This window comes from Jaculus jaculus, chromosome 2 (genome assembly GCF_020740685.1).
Source record: "Jaculus jaculus isolate mJacJac1 chromosome 2, mJacJac1.mat.Y.cur, whole genome shotgun sequence".
Taxonomy (NCBI): Eukaryota; Metazoa; Chordata; class Mammalia; order Rodentia; family Dipodidae; genus Jaculus; species Jaculus jaculus.
Genome location: NC_059103.1, coordinates 107,502,586 through 107,510,044, shown reverse-complemented (window position 1 = coordinate 107,510,044; position 7,459 = coordinate 107,502,586).

Sequence of the window (7,459 nt, the reverse complement as noted above, 5' to 3'; positions counted from 1 at the left end):
GGGATTTTTCAAGATCTGAGACATGCACTGAATCTATACTTATGTTAACACAGCCAGGTTCTAGTGAAGTCTCTTAAAGAGGAAGAGGGATTTCAAAACAAATTGAACTGGATTAGGAGAACTAAACTGCTGCTCAAGACCAGTCATTTCAAAGCCATTTCCCAAAGATTTCCTAAATAACTGGGGAGAAGGTATTTCCAAAATTATGCCAATTCGTTAACACGTTTAGAGGCAAAATTGCAGTTATGTTTTGTTGTTGTTGTTGTTTGTTTGGTTGGTTTGTTTTTCAAGGTAGGGTCTCTCTTTAGCTCAGGCTGACTTGGAATTCACTACGTAGTCACAGGGTGCCCTCAAGTTCACGGCAATCCTCCTCCCTCTGCTGGGATTAAAGGTGTGCACCACCACGCCTAGCTATGTTTTATGTGCTTTCCACAGGCTTCTGCCGTTCATCTCCCAGGGTTTACAGAAGCCAACCATAGCTTCCAGTTTCTTAGCTGGGGATCTGTGCATCAATCTTAGGTACCTCAGCTTGAGTGGCACAACTTCACCCACTGAGCAACCTTACCAGCCCCCAAAGCCACTCTTCAACTTCATCATTTTCATAAGAAGCAAAACAAAACAATTGTAAAGTAGATAAAATTCTTCTAAGCACAGTAAAGATCTGAAATAATATTTAGATCATGCATTTCTAGAAACACTGTCAATCAAAAGTGGGTAAAGGAATGACATGTTTGCTCCATTCCCAGATGGCCATTTTTGAGGGTGACTGAAATTTTGTTTAACGTTCAACAGTTGGTAGGGCTGGTAGGAATATTTTTCTGAGATAAAAATGTCTATTGCCTATAACATTTTAGATGAGCCATCATGATAAAAGTTATTTCTTTTGTTTTATCTCCAGCAAGTAAAATCATTTCATTTGAACACAAATTCAAGTTTCTAAATTTGTTCTTTAACTCCATCTGGCTTTTGTTTAATAATAAACAGTCAGTTCTACAAAAGAATCGGGTACCATGAACATGTCATCTGAAACTAGAAAAGTTTGTCATTTGCCATATTTTATTTACCATAAAGATATCAACACACGTAGAGTGACTTTCAGATAATAATTGGACTATATATTTTGTACAGAACAAATTTTAGAGGTGCTTGATTTCTAAGAGCAAGCAAAAGTATGTTGGTATGTCATAACTCCAGATAAGTCACAATGATTTAAATGTAACAACCTCATATTTAATTAAAGAAGGAATTTAAAGTCAATTAAAGGTAAATGTATATTTTATGGTATTATTATATATTTAATTTAAAATGTATAATATTTGTACAAAACACCATCTACTGTTGATATTTGTATTGTTTTAATATCAAAGAATTATATTCAGTAGAATAATAAATTATTTCATCTATGCATCTCCAATGTGTACCAGATACTGTGCTGAGAAACAAGATATAAACATCAAGGAAAAAAGTGGTTTCTGGTCTGGTGAGCTTTATAACTTACCCATTAATACAATATATGAATAACATTATAAAGAAGTACGTTTTATTAGGCATAGCTTTTTTTGCAATATTACATCTACTCTCATATGAAAGAAAAAATACTTAATTATATTTTGAACATTTTTATATAAATATAATTTTTTCTTCCTCAACATGAAGCAGCGTCTCACTTGTGATTCTGAAATTACAAATCGTCTTCTACTTAATTACTGCCAAAAAGAAGTACTACTTATCAACTCCACAGAAAACTGGCTCATTAGTTTTGATAGAGAAAAGATACTACTTTTAAAGCATAATTAATTTTAGACACATTTGACTCATCTGTTTATTTCTGCACATGACATGCAACCAATTTATTTTGTGAGACTCATCCGGAAATTACAATGCTCAAGGTTAAATGGTCAGCGGAGACCATGCTGGGTTTCATAATTGCTCTGAGTATTTAAATACACACAATATACTTTCCTCTCCCTTTAGGCTGAACTTATTATGGCCAGATTCAAAAGACCTTTTTATCAGTCAGTTAAAGTAGGTTCTAAACTTTCTCATGAGTGAGCATTTTTACCTCCTTTACTCAGCAACCATTTCCTAGCTAGTAATGGGATAGTTATTACCCTAGCTCTTTCTAAGGTCTACTTTCATCATTAGAAATGATGGTCTTTTCCCAGCCCACATTAAAAAAAAAAAAGTATGCACTCTGTCCTTCATCAATAACACAAAGTAGTTGCACCCCAAATACTTGTTAGGGAGCCCAGCTACAAATTTACTGCTGCTCAGAAATGATCCAGATTATAGCAAAGGGAATAATAATATCCGTTGACGTTGTCCTGGAGTGTAATTCAATCCGCATAGAGAAACCCTTATATCCTATCTACTGATTAAGCCTGACAGACAGGAAAAATGCACTTGTAGACTGCACGATGTTCCCACAGCAACAGTTCTAATAAACTGAGCATTCACGTTGGCTGTGTGCCTATGGCCTGCACTGAAGGACTCAAACAAACAGATCCATAAAAGTCACTGATGTAGTGACTACAGCAATTTCTGAGGATACTCTTCTCTATGGCATGGTGTCCTTTTTATGAGGACTCAAAGGAGTAATGTTTTCCGCAGACTCGGTGCCAGGAATAATTGTGCTTCTAAGCAACAGGTGAATTTCCCTTCTATGAACAAGGCGGTGTGTGCCCCCTGATATTCTTTGCTCAGGAACTCCAGAGCCAAGTGTGTGGCATGCCTCAACTAAATTTAGGAGACTTCATGGCACTCTCTGAGTCATCTACTCATTCCTTCTTTATTGGCCCTTTTCCTCCCTTATCCATTTATTTTTCATTTCAATGTGTCTAAAAATATGAAATCTGTCATGTCAAATCTCTTTTGAAATGAGATGTGCTACATAAAGAAGATTAATAACGTGAGATAATAAAGAGCACACACTTTCCGTTTTCCCCATGTGAGCTCTTCTTTTCACCGTAGACAAATGTGCTGGTATTTGTGCCAAAGAGCGGTGTCATAAATAGAGCAGGAAAAAAGCAAACAAAAACAAATAAAAATTACTTACTGTAAAATGAATCATTTGTAAGTAAGACAGTGCAAACAAAATAAGGAAAAATGTCATAGATATATTGTTCATAGAGATGATATTTTAGTCCAGATCTAGACTAAATGAGGAAACCCCAGAGCTATGAGGGGAAGCAAAGGCAAGAGAAGAGAGAGGAGGACAATTTACATATCCACTTTCTGTCCTAGTCAGAACTGACGGAATGGGTTTTATAGAAGTGTAAAAGTAACCACTGTACTTACCATACTTCTTATTCACAGCCACCAGTTTTTTTCTGCAAATTTCATTTTTCTGTTCTGATGAATAGAATTCATCATTTAATGAGCATTTAGGCCAATTACAATTCTTAGGTACTATAAAGGGAGTAGCAATTAACATGGATATGCAAGGATCTCTGTAGTAAATTGTGGAGTCCTTAGGGGTTTATACCCAAGGGCAACATGATAGTTCACATGGAATTTCCATTTCTATTTTTTTGTGATGTCTCTGTGCTGTTTTCCATAATTGCTACGCTGGTTTTCACTCCCACAACAGTGAATAAGTAGTTATTCTTCCCCACATCCTCAGTATCATTGGTATCTGTTTCCTTGAACATACCTATTCTGACTGGGCAAGAAGGTATCTTGAAAAGGTTTTAATATCCATTTTCATGAACACTAGGTATGAACACTTTTTAAAGTAGGCCTTACATTGTGATATCTATAAATTATATATATGCAGATGTGGGTAAAGTTTTTAAAGGTAGAATGGTAATGAAAAGTGAGCATAAGGATATGAACTTGGGTTTGAGAGGTGGTTTAGCAGTGAAGGCACTAACCTCTGAAGCCTAAGGACCCATGTGCGACTCTGCAGATTGCACACAAACCAGTCCCACAGAGGTGAGGCAGGCTCAAGGTGGCACATGCCCACTAGGTGGCCCAAGCATCTGGAGTTTGATTATAGTGGCTGAGGCCTGATGAACCAATTGCCAATTCTCTCTCTCTCTCTCTCTCTCTCTCTCTCTCTTTCTGTAAAATAAAATTAAAAATAAAAAATAAGAAAAATATATGACCTCAAAGAGGAGTGAGGGAAATGGGAAAGGATACATGAGATATATAAACAGAAGTTGAAGGATGTTAGAGTGTAGGGAATAGGAGTTTTGCAGTGGAGTTGAGAATAGTAAGAGAAGATGAGAACCAACTAAAACAAATTGTATCTGAACATACCAGAATAAATGACGCCTAAATCTCTATATGCTGATAGGCTCTTTATTTCATGATACTTAGTTCAGTTATGGCTGTTAAGTAAATGAATGGTACTCATACATACATGTGTGTGCATAGGCCTGCAATTCAGAGTGCTTTCCTATAATGCTTCTACTTGAAATTTCTCTAAATCTTCATGCCTAACTTCTGTCCTTAGTCCCTGATAAGCAGTTCCTAACATCAGATTTCTTTATTTTATTGGATCCTGGCCTCTGAGTTTTCTTCCCACTGGTTTTCTTTCCTATGATTTTCCTATGGTGATTTTGGATACATGTCATTTAGATTTGAATGCATACTTCTTTCTGGCAATTATTTTCCTGAATTTTATATTTCCTATGATAGATAGTATTTTATGTCTTGGAAACACGAGACCTTCCTCCTCCTCCTTCTCCTCCTCCTCCTTCTTCTTCTTATTATTTTAAAGCCTTTGAAATGCTGCTTGGGTATAGTTCTAATCATATGTCTCATTTAGCCTCAATAAGAATTTTAAAAAAAAACTTAAAATTTCTATAAAGCCAGATTCATCTGTCATACTTCTGAGTAAGCCAAGGCCTTACCATATCCTCAAGCCAACAAACAAAAAGCCACATATTATCTATGGTGATTCCATTCCTACCATGTAAATCCAGTTTAAGGCTTTCTTCCTTTCAGCCTTGTATTTACATACCTTTATTTCACATTCACTGTCAACTACAACACAAATCACCATCTAGTTCCTCTATTTTCATGATAGAACATAGACTTTGGTGTTCAAATGAACCCATGTAAGACTCCTTCTGTGATCTTCATCAGATCTATCACAATGCACCACTTTCTCATCTGGAAAATGTACATAAAAATAACTGTCTTCCAGCCTGAAGCGATGGGTCTGAAGCAGGCACACTCAGACCAACTCAGGAAGCCTATCGTTTCAATTACCCAATTATTTTATTTTTCTTGTCTTCTACCTCGGGTTAAAATTAGTAAGAAAAATCACACAATCTTACAAATGCAAGAACACAAAGGGTCACTAGACTCTTCATGATTTTTTTTTTCTTTTTGGTTCTAAATATTGAACTCGGTTGGGTCTTTGTGAAAACTAGGAAGTTACTCTACAACTGAGCTATAGTCCAAGCACTAATTCATTAATTTTTCAGTAATTTTCCATGAAAAAATGTTATAATTCATCATTCCCTGCAAGAAATTTCATATGTTCTTATTCTGCTCATTGAATTTATTCCCAGGTATGTTTCCTCTTTTATTTGCTAGATACAACGATGGTAACAAATTTAACATTTCTTTTTCTGCTGCTTTCACACAAGTAAGCCATTCCAATTACAGGTTGTTGTTTCCTTTCTTCCAGATTTATAAACAGAGATGGATCTCCATTTGCTCCAAATCTACCCTTCACCTCTATTGTCTAATTCAGGAATTTATCCCTTTTACAACTTCCTGTCTCAGCAAGGTCTAAATACCCATGGCTACTTCAACATGTGCTTTAAACTTTAAATGATTTTGGATTTTTTTTTTTTCCCTAAAACCTAAACCTAACAGGATTATTCTACCCAGTTTTGGCCTTATAGGCAAAAGTTCTCAAAAAGACATTCTGTATTCACTCTACAAACATGGTTATTTCTACATTTCTTAGCATACTGAAATCATCTGATTTTTTTACCCAGTTTCTAAAGTAGATCGTATATAATTTTTAATGGTTATGTATTTTAAAATAGACATTTCCATAGAAATGATATGCACTATTTGAAATTAACTGAATATTTCCTACTCCTCTCCAATTCTTGTGCTGAAATCCTATTGTTAAAGCTAATGAAATTAGATTGCAAGAGGTTTGCATGGTCTATTACTGTGTCATGAATGGGGTTAATACCCTCACACAGACTCAAGAGAAAGCTCATTCCTCTCTCCATCGTGAGAAGGTAGTAAAAAGCTGTCATCTATGAAGAAAGTTATCAAAGCCTGACACTATCTGCTGGCTCCTTCATCTTAAACCTCCTGGCATTAAGAACTGTGAGGAATCAAGTTCTGTTTTCAATAAAACACTTGGCTTTTCTGTTATAAAGTGCAGTCTTAGATACCACTTGTCTTCTTCAATTACTTTTTCCTCGTGCTTCTGTGGCTTTCTTCATGAATGTCACAGAACAGTTGCTGTGGGTTCGCTCAGGGAGCACCTATACTGTTTCATGTTGGGGTGTTGCCCTGTGCATCTCTAAAACGGGATCCTATGCTTTCAGCCTTTGAATTATCATTTGTGTGCAAACGGCCACCAACTATATACTTTGTTTTTAATCATGGAAATGGGATCTGAGCTCCAATCCTATATACAATTCTTGTCTTAATTACTCAGCTGCACTTCAATGTGTAATTCCTATAAGCCCATCAACTTCATATCCAAGAAATAAGCATACTTCCTCAAATCCTATTCCTTTTGTTCCATGTTTGCTAGTAATGTTTCCATTGAAACAACAAGTTTTCCTAATTAGATACTATTCTTTGCCCTTACATTGAATCAATGTCTGAATTCTAAATAAACTAACTTGCCTCAATGTTTTTGTTATTCATGTTATCTTCCATATTACTAACATCAGTGGTGTTATTCAGATTCTCAGTATTTCTCTCCTAACTTTTTGAGTATATTACAAATAGCTTCCTGAAAAAAAGAATATAAAATAAGGATAAAGAGTATAACAATATTGCTTGTATTTAAACACCACCTCCAGCAAGCAAGTAGTTCTGTGCTTGAATTCCCTCCACACCTGAAAGAATGCACATCCCATCACTATTACTCAGTCAATGATTTCTATTCTTCAAGGATTGGTCATGAGTTTTATGTTTTAAAGGATCTCATTTCAGATACATCAATTTAAAATGAATGTCCATTTTTTGTGATCCCTTGATAACCACTATTGTCTCTACAGTAAACTTATTATATTTCTGTGTATTCTGTTACAATTTGTGTTTCTTTAATGTGATTTATTTCATTTATGATTGCTAAGAAAGTAAATTATGGTTTTATACACACACACACACACACACACACACACACACATATATATATATATATATATATATATATAGTTCAGAAGTCAATGCAATTTTGCATCATCTAGAACTTTGCTAAGGCCATTATTGTTTAAGTGAGATTAAGGGCAATACTTCTCAAAGT